Source organism: Dunckerocampus dactyliophorus, chromosome 20, assembly GCF_027744805.1.
Source record: "Dunckerocampus dactyliophorus isolate RoL2022-P2 chromosome 20, RoL_Ddac_1.1, whole genome shotgun sequence".
In the NCBI taxonomy this organism is placed as follows: domain Eukaryota; kingdom Metazoa; phylum Chordata; class Actinopteri; order Syngnathiformes; family Syngnathidae; genus Dunckerocampus; species Dunckerocampus dactyliophorus.
Genome location: NC_072838.1, coordinates 1,289,283 through 1,313,912, shown reverse-complemented (window position 1 = coordinate 1,313,912; position 24,630 = coordinate 1,289,283). Strand labels below are relative to the sequence as shown.

General features: G+C 44.5%; 1 protein-coding gene across 2 annotated transcripts in view; it reads left to right on the top strand.

Annotated features, from left to right (window-relative positions):
* atp1a3a (ATPase Na+/K+ transporting subunit alpha 3a) overlaps positions 1 to 24,630 on the top strand; it is a 52,679-nt gene that overhangs the window by 5,861 nt on the left and 22,188 nt on the right. The window lies entirely within an intron of this gene.

The following is a 24,630-nucleotide window of genomic DNA, read 5'->3' as shown; positions in this document are numbered from 1 at the left end:
CAGGAACGCCTCAATATTCTCTCCTGTGTGACTGTCATACATTGGATATGTTTGTAACACATGAGAACGCATTTTCACATGAGAACGCATCTTCCACATGTCGTTGATGTGATGCGCCGTACTGTTATGTACGACTCGGTGGCCCTGGAATTCCAGTCTTTACATGTTTAATGCAACTTGCTCCGCAAAGTAAAGACCATCCAGCACATCGTTTTTTACTTCTTTGTACAATCGGGGGAAGCAACGTCAGTGAAGTGTTGGCGGGACGGTATGGAATAACGGGGTTAGTTGAGACGAGTCGCTTGTTTGCCTTTACCTCCACTTTGCCGTGATGTCTGGCAACATGTGCACGGAGGTTCGTGGAGTTTTGTGGAGTTTTGGCAGTATTTGATTCTCGCGTAACAGATTTTGCAGATAGCGTAGCTTTTGTCATAATCTGGGCCCCCGTCTGTGGTGCTATAAAAGCCAAAATGAGTCCAAATTGCAGATTTATAAATGTGCTTCGGAGCATCTCGTAATTCCCTCTTGATGTTGAAACGTTAGCTGTTTTCTAAACACCGCGAGAATATCGTGTAAAGATACCGCCCTGGAATAACTCTCGCGAGATGTTATTACCTAGCGGGCTTGGGTGGTGTGCTGCCAACGCTGCCAGCTAGTGACCGGGAGTGTAACTACAGGACAAAAGACGCTGCAATGAATACAGTACCTCCAAAATACATATGAAAACATCGATTTGAACGTCTTTTGAATCGATATGAGAATCGTGCGATGTAATATCGAGATATATCACCGAATCGATTATTTTAAACAGCCCTAATATATATAGGATATTGTTATTTCTATTTCACATGTATATTTGATACATTTTCTATTTTTATAAACTTTGTTACAGTGCAGCCAATAAGCTGTTATTTATTAGAGTCATTTATTTTGCAATAAATGTCACAGTTTGTAAAAAATGTGTTCCTTTTATTTAAAAAAAAAAGGTGTTGTGAGGTAGGCTATATATAACAATTAAATAATGTATAATGTATTGAAAGCGCACAATACATACACAAGGTCATTCAAAATTTACAGAAAAAAGGAGAAAAGCAGGGTAAAATAACTTCATAAAATCATTCCATAAAAACATAAAATCATTCCATAAAAACATAAAACCATTCTAAAATCAGTTCATAAAGTTCCATAAAACGAAAAAAAAAAAACATTTAAAAAATGAGGAGTGCAAATAAAATACTTTCAGTTGTCTGTGTTTCCAGCTTGGATTTGAACATTGCCAAAGTTGAGGATCGTTGCACATCTTCTGGAAGATTGTTCCAGATTTTGGCAGCATAAAACTGAAACGCAGCCTCACCGTGTTTAGTCCTGACTCTGGTTCATGTGGCTCCAACATGTCAGAGATGTACTTGTACACAAGCAGAGCTGTTTTAAAGTCTATTCTCCGAGCAACAGGAAGCCAGTTCAGAGACCTGAGTACTGGACGAATATGCTCATATTTCCTGGTTCTAGTCAGGACTCGGGCAGCAGCATTGTGGATGTACTGCAGCTTTTTTACAGCTGGTTTAGAGAGCCCAGTAAGAAGGCCGTTACAGTAATCTAGCCTGCTGGAGACAAAGGCATGGATTAGTCTCTCTAAATCTGGCTTAGACACTATTCCCTTGATTTTGGCAATGTTTTTAGGTGGTAAAAAGCTGATGTGATTGAATGCGACTGTTAAAGTTCAAATGTGAGTTCATTATTACCCCTAGATTTCTAACCTGATGATTAGGTTTTAGAGAAAGAGTCTCAAGGTGACTCATAACACTTTCTCTTTGTTTCTGTGGGCCAAAGACAATGATTTCAGTTTTTTCTGAGTTTAGGTGGAGAAAGTTGTTTTGCATCCACACACTGATCTGTTTGATGCAGTGACAAAGTAAATCTGCAGGATGTTCACCTCTGAGTGTGGTCTGCATAGTTGTGGTAGGACACATTGCAGCTGCGTAACAGCTGTCTTAAAGGAAGCATGTACAGATTGAACAATAGGCGTCCCAGGATTGACCCCTAGAGCAGTACCAGAGATTCACACCCAGTTGTCTAATGTAGAAATGTATGCACTTTATAGAAAACATTTATGATGAACAATTTAATCGTCTCATCTGCCTACGTCACAGCCAGAAAGCGGTGAAGGGTGGTGACCTAATGAAAATTAAGTGGCGTCCCATTTCTTAATGGCTCCTTCCTTTTGGAACCCACAGTGTCATGTAGGGGGTGAGAGGTGTTGTCCATGATGGATGTCAGCTTAGCCAACATCCTTCTCTCCCCCACTTCCTCCACGGATTCCAGAGGACCGTCCAGGACAGAGCTCGCTCTCCTGATCAGTCTATTGATCCTGCTCCTGTCCCTGTCCGTGCTGCCCCCTCTCCAGCAGCCCACAGCATAGAAGATGGCTGAAGCCACCACAGAGTCATAAAAGGTCCGTAAAAGAGTCCTGCACACACCAAAGGACCTCAGTCTCCTCAGCAGGCGACTCTGGCCCTTCTTGTAGAGGGCGTGGGTGTTGACGGACCAGTCCAGTTTGTTGTTAAGGTGAACACCCAGGTATTTGTAGCTGTCTACCAACTCTATGTCCGCTCCCTGGATGTTCACCGGTGTGAAATGGGATGTTTTCCTCTGGAAGTTAATGATCATCTCCTTTGTCTTGCTGGTGTTGAGTTGTAGCTGGTTAAGCTCACTCCAGCTGACAAAGTCCCTGATGACGATCCTGTATTCCAGATCATTCCCCTCTGAAACACAACCCACAATGGCTGTGTCATCGGAGAACTTCTGGATGTGACACTGTGTGGAGTTGTGTGTGAAGTCCGAGGTGTAGAGGGTGAAGAGGAAAGGGGAGAGCATCGTACCCTGAGGGGCACTTGTGCTGCAGAGTACCATGTCAGACACACAGTGACAGAGCCTCACATTCTGTGGTCTGTTGGTGAGGTAGATCGAAATAGAATAATAGAAACAATGGCAACTAATGTAATTGACATGTAACAAGTGCCAATTAAGCTACGCTTAAATCAACATGTGCAGGTTAGCCATGCAAACTAATTCGTTGAGCAGTCATATGCTATTTTATCTTAATATTTTTTACTTTATTCTTGTTATATTATCACTTTTACTGCAACCTAATTTTCCAAAAATCCCAACTTTATTAATTGTTTTGGTTGTTTTTCATATTACATTTTAAAAAATGGCTTAAAAAAAAAGATGTATTTTTCCTCAGAATATTACGACGGAATTCTTGTAAACATATGACTTTTTCTCATTAAATTACAACTTTTTTCTCTGAACACTTTGACTTCCATCCATCCATTTTCCTGTGCATATCCGGGTCCAGGTTGCGGGGGCAGCAGTCTCAGTAGGGAAGCCCAGAGTTCCTGGTACCCAGCCACCTCTTCAGGTTCCACCAGGAGGACACCAAGGCATTCCCAGGCCAGCTGTGAGACATAATCCCTGCAGCGTGTCCTAGGTCTGCCTGGGCCTTCTCCCGACTAGGTATTCCCGGAACGGAAGTGTTCCGGGAGGCATCTGGACTAGATGCCCGAACCACCTCAATTGGCCCCTCTCCATGTGAAGGATCAGCTGCTCTACTCTGAGCCCCTTCCAGATGAGTGAATTCCTCCTATCTCTTAGAGCGAGTCCAGCCACCCTACGAAGGAAACTCATTTCAGCTGCTTGTACCCGCCGTCTCGTTCTTTTGGTCACGACCCAAAGCTTATGACCATAGTAAGGGTGGGAACCTAGATGGGAGGGTAAATTGAGAGCTTTGCCTTACGGCTCAGCCCTGTCTTCACCACGACGGTCCGGTACAGCGACTGCATTACTGCAGACGCTGCGCCGATCCGCCTGTCGACCTCACGCCCCAACCTTCCCTCACTCTTGAACAAGACCTCGAGATACTTGAACTCCTCCACTTGGGGCAGGACCTCATTCCCAACCCGGAGGGAGCAATCCACCCTTTTCACACTGACAACCATGGCCTCGGATTTGGAGGTGCTGAGTCTCATTCCAGAAGCTTCACACTTCACAGCTTCACATCCAAATCGCCCCAGTAAACGCTGGGGTCACAGCCCAATGAGGCCATCAGGACCACATCGTCTGCAAATAGCAGAGAATAGATCCTAAGGCCCCTGAACTGGACTCCCTCGACACCTTGGATGCTCCTAGAAATTCTGTCCGTGAGAATTATTAACAGATGTGATGCTGTAATCTCGCGAGAGTGTGCGCGATGCGCGGAACACAGACAAGCGGAACATAGCGCTCTGAAAAAAAACAATCAACTACTAAAACATCCGCAAAGTATTTTGACACAAAACCAGCATATTAAACACCCTAAACGCCTAATCAAACCAAAAACTGGAAGATCTGGAAGGTTACATCGACGGGTGCTTCGATCGCATAGTTATGGGCAAATCGGACAAGTCACCCAAGACACCACAACCCAAGCGGAGCCGCCCGGACGGACTCACCTGGAGAAATATCTCCACCAGGCAGTGACATCAGAGACATCCTCGACTCCATCGATAAGAGGCTCATTTGCTTGGACGGCCGCCTCGCTCTCGTTGAGGTGCTTCACAAAGAAATCCAGGCCATCCGTGAATCTCTGGACTTCAGCCAAAACCAGATCGTCTCCTTGGTCACGGAGAACGCAGCCCTCCGCGAGTCGGTGAAGTCCCTCACCGACGGAGTTTCACAGCTTGCCCGAGAGAACAAAACCATGAAGGCGACGATCCTAGACCTCAAGGCCCGGAGCATGCGGGACAATCTTGTCTTCGCTGGAATTCCCGAAAAATCCGAGGAAGACCCTGAAGAATCGGTGAGGGCCTTCATGGCGCGACAGCTCAAACTCCCAGTGGACGCCATCCAAAACATCACTTTTCACCGCGTCCATCGCTTGGGAGCCAAGAAGCCAGAGAACCGTAGGCCGAGACCCATCGTGGCGAAATTCGAACATTCTAAGCAGAAGGAACAGGTGAAGAGCCGAGGCCGGGAACTGAAGGGGATGGACTTCAGCATCATCGATCGATCATCCAGAGAAATCCTCGACAGGCGCCGACGCCTGTTCCCTGTTCGGAGGAAGTTCATTGATGAGGGGTGCCGAGCTGTCATCACGGTGGATAAACTCTTCGCCAATGGACAACTTTACTGCGACCGGGAAGTCACACCATGGCTGTATTGATAAGGCAACTAATCAACTATTTCAACCAGGTAACTTTTCTTTCTATCTCGCAGCGCACACTCTTGTAGCGTTTACAATGTCACTGTCTGCTCCCACTTTACCCCCCTTTTTTTCCCCCCTATCCCACTGTATGTATGCACAGCCTTTCTTTCCTTTTTTCTTTTTTTCTTCTTTCTTTCTTCCTCTCCCCATCCTCCCTCTGTGTCATGCTTTCCCCCTTTCTCCCCTTCTCATAATGTCACATATCCTCTTGTCTGCCAGCTGTCTCCTTCATCAGCATCTCTTCACAGTGACATCATACACCCTCAAAGTCCAAACCCAACCAAATTCAAACAATTCACACAAATACACACACATCATATTCTACAATTGATATTGATATCACCCCCACTCACAAGCACGCTCATCTCACATATGCATAAACCCACATCACATCCTCACTTTAGTTGGCTTAGTTCATTCAGGATTACTATGTTACACTTTGCCTATGTACAAATTAAGCATACATTTAAATGTACTGTATATACTCCCATGATTTTTACTTCCAGGTACACATACAGTCAAAATTGTCTATAGCGGCCACTAGAGGGAGTCTGCAAAAGTGGCCGCTATGGACAGGTGGCCTCTATAGACAGGTTGGCGTCCAGTTTGAATGTTGACCAGTAGAGGAAAAAAAATAAAAAAAGGGGGGAAAATGTAATAATAATGTTGACCAGTAGAGGGCACTGCAGACTGCGGATAAAAGTTGTACAACACTACTAGGTCTGTTATTATCATGGGTCATGGTTTTAATCCTGAACATGCATGAGTCAAATAGTAGCACATCACATAGTACAATTCATAATTTTGCATGTCCAAAAAGGAGTAGGAAGAAGCAAAGCTTATTTAATCCTACCCCTCATCAGTTTCAATACATTTATTCAGTTCTTATTCTTCCAAGTGTACTTTGTAGGTCTACGTGACAATGTAGTGCAATCATAGCCAAGGTTTTTACTTACTAAAAGGAAGCTAGAGGCTTAATAATAACTGATAGAATATATCCACGATCCACAGAACAAAGCTGTGCTAGTAATGTCTTATGCTTGTTTTTAATATTTTACTTTTTATACGAGTGTCATTACAGCTTTAGTTCATCAGGAAGTGACGGGAAGTGACGGTGGGCGTCCCGAGCAGGAGAGCTAGGCTCAGTACTAGCTGTGAGTTTGGAGAGAGTTGGGAAGTGTGTTTATGTTGGCGTGGATGTAAAGTCCTGCAGTGTTCTCCGCTGTTATTAAAGCCATTAAAGTGCATCGGCGACGTGAGTCTCTCCTTCCCCACAACAAGCGGCATTACAGTATTGACCAGTGCACACCAGGAAATAAACGGTGTCATTTCTTACAGGCATTGGCTGGACAGCTATGTAGTGGGGCTTGTTTAACCCTTGCCTTGTGGGCAAGCAGGAAGGAGAGACGATGCTGAGAGATGTGTGTGTGTTCTGAGCTGCTGTCTGGTGGCCGCGTTCAAGAAATAAAGTTGGCAGAAGCAACAGGAGAAGTTTCCTTCTTTGCTTCGGAGCTGAATAACACTGACAAGTTAACAGACTAGTAGCGAACGGAAAAGAAGACTGCTTTTTTGTGTTGAATACAGAAGATGAGGACTTTGATGGATTTGTGGATGAGGATTGATGAAAAATAACGTGAGTACATTCTAAAATACTTCAATTAAGTACAACCAAACTCAGTTTTGCTCCCGCTGCCGCATGCATGCTAGCGTTTTTTTTTTTTTTATTATTGTAGCGTCGCTGGGAGCATGTCCTGTTCCCAGCCTACTTTGCGGTAATGTTTTGGTGCAAATGCTCTTAAAGTTACATGTTTGACCAGGAAATAACAAGCTCAAAAGAAGACGGCTTTTTTATGTGGAACAACTGACAGTTTGTGTGGATCTTGTGAATGATTGTGACTGAGCTAGGACTCAGTAATTAAAGTCTACACACGACGGCTTCATTGATTGAAAAACGAAACTTTTTCGTGCATGAAGCTTCTACTTGAGTTGGTAATTTGGCCGCTATATGCAGTCAGATATTGACCAAGGGAGACAAAATGGGTGGCTGCTGGCCGCGTTGGACAGGTGACTGCTATACACAGGGTCTATAACATGTAAATTTGCTGGGGGGGATTTTTCAGTGGCTGCTATAGGCAGGTGGCCGTTCTATAAAGATGGCCGCTAAGACAGGTTTGACTGTACTTCACATTTGATCTTGTTCACACACACATCACTAAAGCTATTCTAGGATGAACTCACTACAGTTTGTCACTTGGAATGTCAGGGGAGTTGGGTCGATAGAAAAAAGACAAAAAATGTTGAACCATTTGAAGAACACCCAAGCAGACATTGTCTTATTACAAGAGACTCACATGTCCAAGTCAGCTGTCCATACACTTTACGCACCACAGTTCCCACACACATATTTAGCAAGTTACAACTCCAAACAGAGAGGGGTAGCTATTTTAATTAACAGGAGGGTGAATTTTACACTCCACAACACTATTACGGACACAGAAGGGAGATATATAATAATGAACATATCTGTTGATAATGTACATTTCTGCATTGCCAACATATATGGTCCGAATGTTGATGACCCCTCCTTCTTTCACACCTTCTTTTCTTCTCTCTCTGCACATTTGGATACAAGTATGATCCCGGGAGGGGACCTCAACTTAGTATTTAATCCAGAAGTGGACAGGTCTAGCCCAGCTGGGAGACATCATGAGTCTCAATCAACATCGATACTGAAGAAATACATGAATGATTTTGGTCTTTGTGATGCTTGGCGCTCTTATCACCCTACTCACAGGGAATATACTTATTTCTCACCAGTGCACCACACCTACTCTCGTATTTATTACTTTTTGACAAGCAACTCAATCATATCAGACATCTCAAACGTTCACATACACCCTATCACCATTAGTGACCACGCCCCAGTCTCTCTTTTTCTCACTAACCAAACTATGAGCGCTCCTACTAGATGCTGGAGATTAAATACATCATTACTAAAAGACTCAGACTTCCTAAAATACTTTGAAAGAGAGTGGACAATGTTTTTAGACTTCAATGACCAACCCGGTGTCTCGGCTAGTATTCTGTGGGAGACAGCAAAAGCATAAATGTGCGGAAAAACCATTTCATATTCATCATATAAGAAAAAGAAAGAAAGATTACTAGAATCAGAGTTGGAGAAAAAAATCCAACTCCTCGAAACAGCTCATGCTGACTCACAAGATGAGCATATCCTAAGTAACCTAAGGAAACTGAAACTAGACTTAAAAGAAATTACTGACAAGAAAATTCAGTTCCAACTTTTGGAAAAGTTTGAGCATGGCAATAAACACGGAAAATACTTAGCTAACCAACTAAAAGTCAATCAATAAAAAAGCTCTATCTCCTCCATTAGAAACTCAGGAGGTCATATCACTCACCACAAATGTTCATCATAAGATAAGCCTTTATGCTGATGATGTATTACTCTTCCTAGATAATTCACATTCTTCACTTCACCAATCTATCTCACTCATGAACAATTACAGCACCTTCTCAGATTACTCCATTAACTGGTCTAAATCCACAGTACTGCCCATTAATTTTGGTTTCCAGAGCAGCCCCTCTATACCACTGTGTTCAGGGAACATTAAGTATTTGGGTATTAACATTTCCTCCAACCTATCAGACCTGATCCGCTTGAATTATACTCCACTATTAAAGTCAATTGAGGATGATTGGAGAACCTTACCCATCTCACTTACAGGCAGAATATCCACCGTGAAAATTATGATTTTACCAAAGGTTAATTATCTGTTTTCCATGATCCCCACCAAACCATCGATAATTTGGTTCAAGTCATTAGATTCATATATAAATAAATTTCTTTGGAAAAATAAGCCAGCACGAATAAGTCTCAAAACGTTACAAAAATCTAAAGAATATGGGGGCTTAGAACTCCCAAACCCATTGGATTATTCATGGCTAGACATAGAACAATCACTTAGCCATGAAATCCCAGGTTGTAACCTGCCCTTCATTAGCCAAATCCTCCGGAAAAATAATTGTTTTAAAAGTATAAATATAAGCACCACTCTGACAGCTTGGTGGGAATTTCTAAAAATAACTAAATTCTCGCTCACTCCTTGCCAAACACTCCTGTCTGGAATAATCCTGGCATCTTGCTTAAAAAGAAATTTCCCAACATGGCACAAAAAAGGAATAAGTTGTATGAAAAATATAATTAAAGGAAACAACTTCATCTCATTTAACGACCTTTGAGGACAGCGAGGTAAAGATTTTGGCCAAAGAAAACAGATGGTTTGAAAGAGGAGTAAAGGAAGCCATTTTTGTCAAACAACAGAACCCATCATTGAATGGTGGTTTGAGGTTTAATTTGGACCCTGTGTTCAGCAGGTTACTGAGACCAAAACCCACAGCTCTTAGTCATGCAAATGAGGTGGAGCCAGGGCTAAGCCAGAACAATAGATGCTCACGAGCCAGTACCAGAGTCGTTCATACCCAACTACAGGGAGCTACACTTCCCTTTGATCGGAGGTGCGAATGGAATGAGAGGATTAGACCACAACTCCTCCCAGTCTTAGTGTAAGGAACCAATAGGAGGAGGGTGTTGGCACACCAATTCCGCCCACTCTTACTGTATATAAGGCCTAGGCTACCAGCACTTGTTAGTTCGCTGACGAAGCTCTTCGGATGAGGAGCGAAACGTCCGACACCTTCTTTACAGAAGTACAGATGACGTCTCAAGAAGCCTTTCCCTTATTTAACGACCTTGTTACACAGTATGGAATAAATCAAAACAAATTTCTTGAATATATACAAATTAAATCTATAATTAGAGCAAGTTTCAGGACTATATCATGGGAAAGCAATACCACCATTGACCAATTTTTTAAAATATCTGCCCCTAAAAAATTATCTAAATTATATGTTCTACTTTCAAAAAACGACAACACAATCGGCGTTCCAATCTCCAAATGGAACTCAGATTTATCTATCTACCCGTCCTTCCTGTTCCACTGCACCACCTCACATACATATAGGACTTTGGGGGGTGGCCTACAGTGGGGTGTGGTTGGGGGGGGGGGAGTTGCCTTGCAGGGGCTCCTTTGGCCCTCCCATGCCACTGACCTGTTGACCCAATTTTAATCGCACAGTAGACACTTAGGGTTTGGGGGGAGCTGGTCAGGTGAGGGGCCCACCGAGCGGCAGCTGTCCCCCGATTTTAATTGCATCATTAGCTATCATCCACACACACCCCTATCATATACATGCACACAGATACACCCCTCAGGGACACAGAGACCAGCTCTTCATAGCTGTCGTCTTTTATTTTATTTTTATATATTTTTTTTAATTGCATAGACACAATCACACCTTATCACATACACGGGTGGGGCAGGCTGGATTGGGGTGCCTCGTGCCTGTTTCGCGGCGCCTGCCCGCCAGGGTCGGGGGTGTGGCTGTGGACCTGTCCGCTGGCCGTCGCGGCGCGGTGGCTCACCTGGGGTGGCCTGGCTTGTGGGATGCCTTTTTCTGGTTCGCCTGCCTTCCCCTGGGGTGGACCGTTGGGGCCTGTTGATGCCGGGGTTTGCGCCGGGGGGGCGGCTTGCGGTCCTTCCCCTGGACTAACACGTGTCGCGGGCGCTTATGCGCCCTTGGGGCAGATTCGGCAGTCTCCGGGGGGTGGTGCCAGTGCTGCGGATGGCCCGTGTGCCGCCGCGGGGGCTTGTGGTTGTTGCGCTGCGGTGGCTGCTGGGGCGCCGGGCCGTCTTGTGGGTTGGGGCTTGGTCATGCTTGCGGGTACTGTGGGCCTGGGGTGTGGCGGGGGGTTGCGTGTACCATGGGGACGGGCCTGCTGGGGGGGTCGTGCTCTGCCGGGCGCTTGGACGCTTGTAACCACTGCTCTTTGTGCTCTGCTGGGCCGTTGTCTGTGTCTTCGCCTCCCCCGGTCTGTCTGCGGGCTTGTCGGGGTGGGGCTCCGGTGCGCGAGTGGTGCACTGTCGGCTCTGGTGGCATGGGCCTGCTCTGGCTTCTAGTGGCTGGTGGGGTCCGTCGGCTGGTCTGCTGCTGGTTTTGCCTTCTCGGCTCTGGTGCTTGGCCTCCCTGCGGCACTCCCGCTCCCTCTCCGGGGTTTGCTGCCCCGCGGGTATTGGCTGGCGCTGTGTGGTGGTTCGCCTGGCTGCTCGCCCGTTTGCTTGCCTGCTTGCTCATTTGCCCGCTTTCCTCCTCGCTGACTCCTTTGTCTGCCTTGCTGGTGGCGTCCTACCTTTGGGAGGGTGTGGCCTGGTGTCTTCCTGCTCCCCGGCGGTCCGCGCTCTCCGCGCCGTGGGTTCTGGGTTGTATGTCCCTGGCTCCGCTGCTCTTTGGGTTACCAACGGGGGATAGAGCGAAGCTTCTGTTGTGGAATAATAAGAGGCACAACACAACTTGTATGCAGTTGAGGGAAAAGGGACACCCCGTTTATTCCGTTCACCTTTAAATAGACCCAGTGAACAATAACAATGACGTGGATTACCAAAACCTCGTCCTTCCTTGGACCTGTTGGCAGGACATTTTGAAATCACATAACATCTGGAACATATCTTGTATAACTTCGGTCACGATGACCTCCCCCTCAGTCACGTAGGCCTGAGTTCAACTGACTTTCACAGAACAAAAGGTACTCTGGAGTTCACAGGACAAGAATCATTTTACAGTATATTCCCCCCTTTTGGGGGTCCCAAACCCCCAAAACAAATAATAATGTCTCTTAGACCCGTCATTTCACCGTCTTCATTTTCCGAAAGAAGTTCAAAGATTAAGTTCGTAGGGATTTTGATGCATGCTTGTCCTGAAGAATGGGCACGGGGAAGTGGGGAACGTGTTATGGGCAGTGATTCGGTGTGTGGCAAGGTCGGGAGCAATGTTTCTGCTCACATCATCACCGCCCAGAGGATTATTGTGCCTCTGTAAGAATGGTGTAGGCCATCTTCAGTCCCTTCTTCGATCACCCGCCGATGATCAGCACGATGTCATCTGGAGGGACCCTTAGTGATGAGGGGCTTCTTTTGCCGAAACGAGGTGGTGACTTGGCACGTCACATGTTGGAGGAGGCGGCTCATCTCACCCCTTCCTCATAGCCTGCCTCCTGGATGGATGTCCTCCCACACGATCTGGCTCCCTCGATTATAGCCCTCAGGAATGACTCGTCTCGGCTGGCGTGGTCCTCATGGATGGCTCGTCTCAGCTGGAGGGTCCCCTTGGTTGGTATAGCTTGGTGCAGTGGTTTAAATGGTACCACGTCGTGCTCCCTTCCACTTGGACAGCCGTCGGTGTTGCTCGCACCACCTTATAGGGTCCCTCTCGTCTTGGCTCGTGCCACTTTCGCCTGTACACCTTGATGTACACCTGATCGCCTGGCACCACCAGGCCGTCTGACACCTCCGTGGCCTCAGGAGCCCTGCTTTTCTCCTGCACATAGATAGCTCTATGTATGGCAGTTAACTGTTTTATATAATCTTTCAGTTCATTTTGCAACTGTTCAAGTGGAGGCCCTTTATAAGGCCCTCTCAAATGTGGTGCTGGCATGGGTCGACCCGTAAGCATTTCATGCGGTGTTAGATGTGTCATTCTGTTAGTCTGCATGCGATAACTCATGAGTGCAAGTGGTAGTGCATCCACCCAATTTAACTTTGTGCTAGCACAAATTTTATTGAGTTTGGCTTTAAGTGTCCCATTTACTCTCTCTACCATTCCCTGGGACTGAGGATGATAGACACACCCCAACCTTTGTCTTATTCGCAACTGTTGTAAGATTCCTTTGGCTACTTTTTGCACGAACGCCGGACCGTTGTCCGAACTTATTTCTGATGGTATTCCAAACCGCGGAATTACTTCTCTTAACAGGAATTTAACAACAGTTTCTGAACTCTGATCTTTAGACGGCATCGCTTCAACCCAACGACTAAATCGGTCAATAACTATTAACATGTACCTCTTTCCATGCACCGATTTAATCATGTCTACATAGTCTAGCACAAGATGTTTGAATGGTCCTTCTGGAACTGGTATGTGTCCAATGGGTGTAGTTATGCCTTTTCTGACATTGTTCTGTGCACAAACTTCACATTGTCCCAAGACTTCATCTATCATTGACTGTAAATATGGTGACCAATATCCTTGCTGTTTTATCTTCCTTACAACTTCCCCCTTTGCACAGTGATCTGGACTGTGCACATCTGATATTAGCACTGTAAGTAATGAGTGGCGCAACAAGCAGTCCTTCATGTGATCTCCACAGACCTTTTTCATCTTTTGAAGCTCCTCTCTGCTGCCACAAACTGTGCTCACTTAGCCCTGCATTTTGTTGCATCAACACAATGTCATCTGGCGTAGCGACTGGTTCTATTGACACCAATGGAGCCAAAACAGTCACCTGGCTTTTAGAAGTCAATTTTGCTGCTTCATCTGCTGCATTGTTTCCATGCACAACATCTTCATTTCCTTTCCTGTGTGCCTGACACTTGATAACAGCAAGCCTTGTCGGTTGCATCATCGCCGAAATAAGATAAACTATCTGTTTTTGGTGGTGTATTGGTGAACCATAACTTTTTTTATAACCACGTTGCTTCCACACTGCCCCAAACAAATGACACACTCCATGTGCATACGCCGAATCCGTATACACATTTGCTGTCTTTCCTTTGGCCATTCTGCACGCTTCAGTCAAAGCCTTCAACTCAGCTAATTGTGCAGAGCATGGTTGTCTACAACTCTCAGCCTTTATTGTCACAAAATCACTTGATAACCGCAAACCCTGCATGGCTGCCAAGGTGATCTCTGTAACACGATCCATCCACAAAGTATGTCACTTCTGCATTTAACAAAGGTGTAGACTCCAAATCTGGTCTTAACTTCGTGTACTTCATTGCCTCTGGCACACACTCATGAGGCTCACCTTCAAAACTGAATGGCATTGTGTCTGCAGGATTTACCGTTGCACACCTTTTAATGGTGACATCTGGATACGTCAACAGTGGCAAGTACTGCAAACATCGAGCCTGCGTTATCACAAACTTATTTTGGTGGATCAGCTCAGAAATTTTATGATGCGTGTATATTGTCACTGGATGTCCCATTGTGATTGTTGATGCCTTATCATACGCATAATGAACGGCAGCCAACCCTTGATAACATGGTGGCCAACCCTGGACCACATTGTCCAGCTTCGTGCTGTAGTATGCAAGGGGTTGTTTCCTTCGACCACTACAGGTTTCTTGCATCAACACTGCAGATGCGTACATGTTATGTCTATTTGACACGTACAAAAAGAACGGTTTGCCATAGTCTGGTGTTGCCAACGCCGGAGCTGTTTGCATTTCCTGTTTGATTGTTTCAAACGCAATTCTGGACTCATTGGTCCATTTCAGCGGTGACCTCAATGTCTGAGTCTCACCCTCCTTCATTATTTCTCGCAATGGTGCAGTTTTGACAGCATAGTCCACTATCCAGTTTGAGCTGAAACCAGTCATGCCTAGAAAAGTCATCATCTGTCCCACTGTAAGAGGGAGTGGCACTTTGCTCACTCCCTCCAACTGAGAGGGTGCCACTGAGATTGTTCCGTGTGATATAACTCTTCCCAGATACTCGACCTGGGGCTGGCAATATTGTAACTTTGCCCGGGAGGTCTTATGCCCCCCCTCAGCCAACTTCTGAAGTAACTTAATTGAGTCTCTGTGGCAGTCCTCGAGTGTCGGTGCGCATATTAACAGATCGTCAACGTACTGTAACAGGGTGCTATTGAGTTGCAACCCTTCAAGGTCCTCTCTTAACACCTGATTAAACACATGTGGACTATGTTTGAACCCCTGTGGCATTCGAGTATAGCAATATTGTTTTCCTCGATATGTGAACGCAAACAAATGTTGAGAGTCTTCGTGTAACGGAACACTAAAATATGCTGAGCACAAGTCTATTACTGTGAAAAACTTAGCTTCAGGTGGAACATTTGTCAAGAGAGTATGCGGATTTGGTACTTCCACTGGACTATCCTGGACGATCTCATTCACTGCTCGCAAATCATGTACCAGCCGGTACTTGGATTTGTCTGCTTTCTTCACAGGTAGTATTGGCGTATTACAAAAACTGTGTGTCTCAATTAATACTCCCGCTTTCAGAAGCCCTTCAATAGTTTGGCTTATACCTTTCTCTGCCTCTAATTTCAGAGGGTACTGTGCGCGTCTTGGAAGTTTCATGTTTGGTTTAAGCTCCACTCTAACAGGGTTTGCTGACTTCACTAACCCTACATCTGTTTCATGTTTTGACCATAGATTTTCTGGGACGTGTTCGAGCATTTCTTGTTTTAGGTCACTCTCACCTTCACGGATTTGCGGCATCTGTGGTACGTCAAATGAAGTAATGATCACTTCTTTTGGTTTTGAAACCATATGGGTACCACACAAAATTTTTATCTTTGTCTCATCTGGCGACACAAAAATTAGTGGATTTTCAGTCGCTTTCCAAGTTATTTTGGACGCATTTTTCATCATTGGCCCCAAATCCTTTGACGCAAAATTTTCGTTAACCAACAAGGTTATGTGTGGTGCCGAATTGGGCTCGTTGTACCATTGTGCAAGGAAAGGATTTGACTCAACGTTAAACGCTGCACCCTCTTGCCCAATTATGATATACTCTGTTGTCAATGACACCGTCAGGCCTTCAGTTTGTGTTTCCCACTTTTCTTCAAAGATTTTGCTACATGATGGATCAAAATAGACTGTGCAATGGTATTCAGACTGTGGTTTTGACGCTTTTGGAATTTGAGCACAGATGTACTTTTCCCACTTTTGGAAAGCCTGGAGCACTGGTTCTGATATATCTCCTAACCAGTATACTTTTGCACGTGCTGTCTGAACATTCATTTGGAAATTTTCCTTCACTCTATCTACTTTCACTCCCTCAGGCGTACAAGAAATGTTTACATTCAGCTTGCATAGAGCATCTCTTCCTAGTAAATTTACTGGTGTCTGCTCAGATACCAGAACTGGCAATGTCGTTGTTTCGCCCTCCATTGTTAGCTGAACTGGAGCCGTCATAGGTATTGTTTGAAGCTTTCCCGAGAATCCTACTGTTTTGACAAATTTGTCTCAGTTGGAGGGAGACATGGGGAGGTATGAGGCGTAACTTGGACCTACACAAGTGTAGGTTGCTCCAGTATCGACCAACATTGGTATTTGTTTTCCTCCGATTTGAACTTGAACTACTGGTTCTTTTTTAGTTATAGATGTTACTATTGGCAGCTGACCTTCCCCTGCAGGATTCTCTGGGCACCCCTAATAACCATAATTTGGACCTCCCCACGGGTTGACTGGACCCGAATATGGCTGTTCTGAATTTGGACCTTGGCTCAATGGTTGTTGAGGTTGTTGATCTCCATAGCCTCCTTTGACCCAATTAGGCGCCAGCCATGGATTGGTTGGACAGTTCTGTCAATTGTGTCCTTGCTGTCCACATCCCCAACAGACTTTGGGAAGTACTTGCGGAGGGGTAGCTTGTTGTTGTGACCTCCTTCTTGATCCATCTTTTCGGCCCATCTGATATTGCCTTCCCCTTTGCGACGCTTGATTTGTTCTTGGTTGAGCATATACATTGATGACAGGTGGCGCTTGAACTGGTGGTACTGTTGTTGGCACTGGAGCTGGAGGTGGAGCTGGAGATGGCATTACGGGTGCCTCCACACTTGGCTTTGCATCCCCGACTAAGGCTTGAGCTTTCTTTTTGTTCTTGCTTGACAGTTCCCCAAGTTGCAACTGGGCAACCTTTCTTTGAACTTCTTGGTCTTGCTCTTTCAGCCGTTGTTCATCTCGTCTGTATTTTTCAATAGCATGTATCACATGCTCACAGAACTCCCTGTGTGACTTTGACGTCAGTCCCACAACATCCTCCAGTCTACTTTTTACTGGAGTTGGCATGGCTTCAACCACTGCTGTTCTGAATAGTGTGGTCATCAGTGGGCTATTTCCAACTTCTTCCTCAGTCTCTTGCTTCCACCGTTTGAGCTGACGGCTGATATACTCGGCAGGGTTCTCTGTTTCCGTAAGTGGCTGTCCCTTTAGGGCCTTGGGATCAATCTTGATCGGATACTCCCTTCGCAGTGTCCCCCACAAGTCTCTGCGATAAGGATTGAACTCAATACCATCCGCTTCAGGATTTTGCATCCATCGATGGCCACTTAGATATAGCACATTGTCCATTGTTGGTATCCCCAACACTCGTGCCCACACAGCCTTGATATCTCCAAGCGCCAGTATTTTACCCACTGTTTCTTCTTCAAACGCCCTTATCCATTTGCTGGCCCCCTCATGGATACCAGGCAGCCTGGCGATCAACCCCTCAAGATCAAGTGTTTGCCAAGGAATATACTGTCCCTGTGTTCCTTTTATTAATATTGGCAATTGATGAGCCGGATCGGTATACCTCCCTGGAGGGTGTATGCCAGGCCTGTATCTGAGATCATACTTTCTGTTTTCCTTGCCATTTGCAGCAAAGGTAAGACTTCCCCCTAAGACTTCTCTTTCTTCTGCCTCTTGGACTCCCTCTGGATAGCTTACTCTTCTTTTTACTGGTATAGCACTACTTACTCTTTCTACTGCTCATTTTTTCCTCTCTTCCTGTTTTTCTTCTGTAGCCTTACTTTGTACATATTTTTCATTAACATCATCTATCTCATCCTCAAGTTCTTGAATTATAGTCCTTTCCTTTTGTCTTTCTAAGTCCGAGTGCTCCAGGTTCAGCCAATATGAGTGTCCATCCTTTCTTGTCATCTCTTTAAGCGCTTGATCTTTTTCAGCATAACAATCCAGTACTTGTGGCTTTTTTGGTTTTGCACCCTTCCTGTCTGTGCTGCAGTATTGTGGTGGATTTTTCAGCCTTCCAACTGGTGAAATAGGATCTTGTTTGTTGTCATCAAAATCAACATCTCCTGCAACTTCGACAGTTCCCGTAATAAAAGGATAAAGGCCAGACGGAGCCACTGCAGCGAACTGACTATTATCCTGCATGTTTTTGTCCATATTTCTGTTTTTTATTTTAAATCCATCGTCGCCTTTAGCTTTAAACAGTTCACGATTCTTTTTCATTGTTTTTCGGAACATTTCACCTTCCTTTCTGAACAACTGTATAATTTCCAATTCCTTTTCTCTTTTCTGTTGTCTTTTGTTACTTTTGTCTTTGGGTTTATAGTCCTTTATTCGGACTTCCATGTCATCACACAAACTCACATCAAATGTTCCACCTTCAGGCCAACTTGGATTTAAGCTTTTAGTGCGTTTTGTCCACTTTTTAGAGACCTTCTCGATGTCATCCTTCCTTTTTGGGTATTTTAACCCTAAAATCGTTGTCGAAGGAATAGCCATTTTGAGTATTTCAACTTTCAAGACAGAAATTAAAATAAATGTTATTGTTTGTTCTGTCACAAAAATAAGTTATTTTCGCCAAAGTATCTTAACCTCAGACTGCAATTTTATCACAATGTTATTTGATGAGTATTGTCTTTATTCACATTCAAAATTAAGTCTTTATACACCAGCACACCACATTAAAATGTTTTAAACTTAAACACCAACATGACACTTTCCATAAATGCTGTACAGTTCAGAACCACAGCTTGCAGAAACTCTCCAATCTCATAACACAAAAATAAAAACTCTTCCACTGGCTGACTTGTTCTTCCAACACTCAGAGGGAGGGCTGTAGCCACTCCCCTTGTGTCCCCTCGCTCAACACCTCCTTCAGTTATTCACTTCACATCCGGTCACTGGCAGAACCACACAGCTTGACAAGATTCACTAAGTTCAAAGTTATACAAAACAAAGTCTCAAAAGACTTATCACACAGCAAATTGCACACAATTTTCTTCTCAATTCAACCACTGCAATTCTGTCCTTTCAGCTAGTTCATAACCCCCACTACAGAGCAGACAACGTTATGACGCACTTTGAATTTCTCTGGGACCACACCCAAGATAGCCTCACTCCAGCGCAACCCACAACAAATTAGCATTGGCACAAATAACACAACTAGGCAACTGCACTACACTCAATAATAGCCAAATGCAGCACCTCCAGCAACAGACACAAAGATGACACACAAACTGCTTTCACTTCAACTATGTGTAAGGTTGACCTTTTTGTTGTTCCAGAAGAGATCATTCAAACAAAGGATGAATCTATGAACATTTCTCACAATACGTTTTTTAACCGCACTTCTCACTTGCGTGTGTGGCAATTTTCAGCTATTTACACTGGCTAACGTTACTGTCTTGCGACTAAGATGATTAATCTTATAGTTATTTTCTTTTGAGGGTTACAAAGCACAGTTTGTCCTCAGCTGACCTTCGTTCACACACTCACTCACTCCAGACAGTGAAAAAACACACAAAAAAACCCGCTGAACGCTTTACAGAAGAGGTGAGACAGTCAGCCACACACACACACACACACACACTTGAAGTACTGTATATGCCAATTGGATTTTAGAATTTTAGTTACATACAACAAATAACAAAATTTTAGTGCACTTCAAACCAATCATACAAGTTAAGCAATCCAAATGATTGCTTCACGCCTTAATCTCCTCCAGTTGTTATAGTTTAGGTATGCATTAATATACTCATGACTGACCTTGTCCGGCTGACTAGGACTGCAAGACTGTTCTAGAGTTACATCACAAAGTAGACAATAAGAACTACTTTATTGTAATTCCGCATGTGTAATTTGAGTATGCTTCTCTACTTGTTAGACGTGATTTGCTTCACGCATATTATATAGGCGCAGCCTTTGCTCTGTAGTTGGTCACCTCCTTTGCGCGTTCGGAGGGTCGTAACCACACAGACTTAGCGCGCAGTGAACGAACTCTGCGTTGTATAGGGTACCTCGCTCTACCAATTGCAGTCGGCCTTATATTTAGCCCTTAATTTTTCCTCCATGAATGAACTCCCGGACTAAGAGTTGCTGCAGCATAAACTGTCGACCTCACACACACACACAAAGCCGGCACGAGCCTGTACTCTTTTCCTTTACTCAACACTTCTAAAGTACGCCAATCATGCTGTAACACAGCTGGACTCGAGTCATTTTAGTAAAACACACAAAAAGTTTTTCCCACTCTAAAGTGAGGGCCACATTTTGTGTGAGTGTTCCCCACCACCAATCTGCAGTTGTTATTAATGCACTAACAACAGGCTCTCTTATTTGGAGAAATTTTAACATTAATGCTTATTAGTTACCCCCATTACTGCACCACACTGTCAAACCAAATGGTAAGAAATCTTACCTGTTTTTACGGCCGTTGGTTTGCAATATGGTGCAGGTCAGAAGGCCACGAGCATCAACGTCTTTCCTTCCAATCCTGTTCGTGACGCCAAATGTTGTGGAATAATAAGAGGCACAACACAACTTGTATGCAGTTGAGGGAAAAGGGACACCCCGTTTATTCCGTTCACCCTTAAATAGACCCAGTGAACAATAACAATGACGTGGATTACCAAAACCTCGTTCTTCCTTGGACCTGTTGGCAGGACATTTTGAAATCACATAACATCTGGAACATATCTTGTATAACTTCGGTCACGATGACCTCCCCCTCAGTCACGTAGGCCTGAGTTCAACTGACTTTCACAGAACAAAAGGTACTCTGGACTGGCGCTTCCGGCGTGGGCGGGCTTCTTTCCGGTTGTGGGGGCGTCTCTGGGCCTGCCGGTGTGTGGCCCCCGGTACTCGTCTGCCTTTGTGGGTTGTGATCTCTCACTGGTCTCAGGGGTTGGCTGTCCTCCGGCCCGCCGGCGCCGTCTTTGGCTGGGATTACCTCTCTGCGGCCCCTTGCTGGTCTTCCCGAGAGGGTGGGCTCTCTGGGCTGGCTCTTCGGGCGCTGATCTTTGTGCTGCCTGCCCCTGTGGGCCTGGTGGCCTTCTGGCGGCGGGGGCTCGGTCTGGCTATTTGGTGCGGGGCTCTCTGGGAGGTGGAGGGCGGCCCCTTTCCTTTCATGCATTCTCAGTGACAATTACACGCCCACACATTCCTGCACCTTTATATATATATGAAGACTTCGCAACATACAGAGATACCTGTACATATGCACACTCACAGTACATACGTACTTCCCCACATTACTCACTGAGTTAACCAGGGTGCTATTATGTTGTTGGTTTTATTACAGCGACGGTGATTTCAGCAGTATGATTGTAGTTTTTTTTACAATGATGTGCATTACAGAAATTATTCTGTTCACTATCATAGATAATCATTTCATTACTACAATTATGTGTGACTGTTTCAATGCAGTATTATCATTGTGATCACTATCATAGTTCATCATTTCATGACTACTATTATGTGTGACTGTTTCAATGCAGTATTGTCATTGGTTGTTGATATTATTTAGTCCTTTTCGTCAGGGTCTTTATAGTTGTCACAGACATTTATTTGCTGATGTCGTTCTGTATGTTTCTGTTGTTCTGTTATTGTTGTCACAATTGTTGTTGCTGCTGTTGTCCTTGTGTCTTGTCTCTTTTTTTGTTTTTAGAATGTGCTGTGAACCAATCAAATAATAAGACAATTTGTATATGAAAATTCAAATGGCGAAAAAGCAAAGCAGCTCGGAAGTGGTCTTGTCAAACCGTGTTTGATTCCCGTGTGATCTAGATTTGACAGCAATGTAAAGATGCATTACAGTTCAGTAGAGCTATGATACTGAACACATTGCTGAATTATCTCTTCGCTGTCATATTGTACGGTAGCTCATTGCATAGTGTGTCATATGTTGCGGACTGTCCGATTACACATATGTAGGATGCTTCTTTAGCTGTTAGTGTGTGTGTGTGTGTTGCATAATGTGTCAGTATTCTCTCAGGCCTCTCCCACTAGTTTCCATCTGTGTGTGAGTGTTTGAGATGAATCGATGACACGTGGATGTGATGGCCCAGAACCCACTGTGACATCACATCCACACATCCTGTTGTAGACCGCTGTGTGTGTGTGTGTGTGTGTGTGTGTGTGTGTGTGTGTGTGTGGTGATGTCAGCCTCAGTCGTTCTTTTGAATGCTGCAGCAGCATAACCTTCATGGCGTTACGTAACGCACTAGGTACATCTTTAAAAAATAAAAAATCCAGCAACCACTTCCCTTTTAGTGGTTTGACTTTTAATTATTCAAATGGTCCCCAGTGATTGGATTGGATGTTGCTAGGAAACCTCACCTCCCCCATCTGGCCAGCCATTGGACAGTAAACGCAGTCAATCACACCCTCCCAACAACTGCTATTTTCGGTTAGCACTCACCAAACTGCAGGTACCACTGAACACTGATTCAACACACCTAAATGTCTGTGTGTGTTGTCATCATCTTCATCATCCTTCAGTCCTTCTCATCAGCAGAAACAGATGGGCATTCCGAAGGCAGGAGAATGTAAACAAAGAGGGAAGGGATCGTTATGAAGGGATGGATTATGAAGGAACCCCCCCCCCCAACTGCCTACGTGCACCAGATAGCGGTTTCTAGGTCGACCGCTCCACTGATCTGTGTGGTAATCCATGTCTTTGTGTGTGTGTGTGTGTGACATCAGCAAGCCGCCAATCAAAACCTCAGTTCAACAATCTAAACTGGATGATGTCGTCACTTGTTAGATTGAGTAGAAGAAGTGTCTTGGTATGAGGTTATCAGTGTTGTTTTCGTTAACGATAACAAAACTATTTTGTTGGAAAACCTTTTTTTCATGACAAAAACGAAACGGTGACGAGCTAAAGACAGCTCTTTGATGACTAAAACATGACGAGTTGTGTGTCAGTTTTCATTGACAAGAAGAGACTGGATGAAAGTGTCAGCATGTGTTCCATCTACAGCGGTACCCGACCTTTTTTCACTAATGGACAGGCTCATGTTCCCACAAGTCTCCGGTGGAAGATGACAACGTGGCTGTTTGATGTGTATAGTAACAGGCAGTGTGCTAGCATGAATTACCTTGATGCTGTGCACCAACAAACGTACACATTAGCACTCAAATCTTACCTTTATGCATTCCCACATAGTATCAGCATTTGTGAACAAATATGAGGTGAAAATACTGTAGTGTAGTCTCTGTGCAGCATGCACAATGGAGAGTTCAAGGACCGTCCATGGTTCACTGCTTGCAACAAACAACATAAACATGCAAAAACTTTGGGATTTGTTACTGTATATGTTTTTAAAAATACAGTTACGGCCCATATTTTCAAAATTGATATGCAGGTCCATAAAATTTGATGTGGTTATTGACAAATGAAAGTGTATTTTTTTTTTTTTTTTTTTAATCATTGCACTTGAAAATTTCCCATGGCCCGGTACTGGTGTGTGTGTGTGCGTGGGTGAGGCTGAACCTGTTGGTCTATCAGATGTTTGTGCCTATTGTGCAGGTGTTATGTTTTTTAAGATATGATATACCTACATTTGATTTACTATTCACATGTAGACTTATGTAGACTCTTACTGTATTTAAGGCCTAAGCTACCAGCACTTATTAGTTCGCTGACGAAGCTCTTCGGATGAGGAGCGAAACGTCCGACACCTTCTTCACAGAAGTACAGATGACGTCTCAAGAAGCCTTTTCCTCGATGTAGACTTATACAGGTGTACTTTGTATACAGAGAGAGTAATTGTATCCCCTCTTTGTTTTTTTTACTCATCTAATTTCCAATGCTTATTAATATAAATTATACGTTTACATTTTTTTTATACTAAAACTAGACAAAAAACATTATTATTTTTTGACGACTAAATCGGGACTAAAACTACCGCATATAGAAATGTGTCACGTTCCACGGGCTCTTGCTGGTTGCCCCTGTCTCCCGTGCCTTTTCTGTGTTTCTGTCCAGATCCTTAGTTCCTGGCTGGAGGCGGAGCTGCTGAACGCACCTGTAATTGAGTGCCTACGCCACTACTTAGGCTGACTACTGACAGCTGGAGCACGCCGGATTATTCCTTCGCTACACCACGCTCCAGCTGTGTGTGTCCCTTAGCCTCGTACTGTTTCCAGTCTCTTGCTAGCGCTCAGCAGACTCTGCCTCCAACCGGCATTATTTGTGTTCTATTTTTTCATGGTAAACCTGTTTTGTCACCATCGCTTTACGTTTTGAATTCTTGAGCAGAATAAATTCTGTGCTCACCTACCTGCCTCCAGCCTCTGCATTTGGGGTTCCCAGACCGGCACCTAACTGCACCGTGACAGAAATGACTAAAATGTGACTAAGACAAGAAGCATTTTTGTCCAAAAGACTCAAACTAAAAATAAAATGGATGCCAAAAACAGCACTGGAGGTTGTCCAACAGTAGGGGGACGAGGGAGGCGGATTCCTCCAGAACGTAACACAGTATGTAGGTG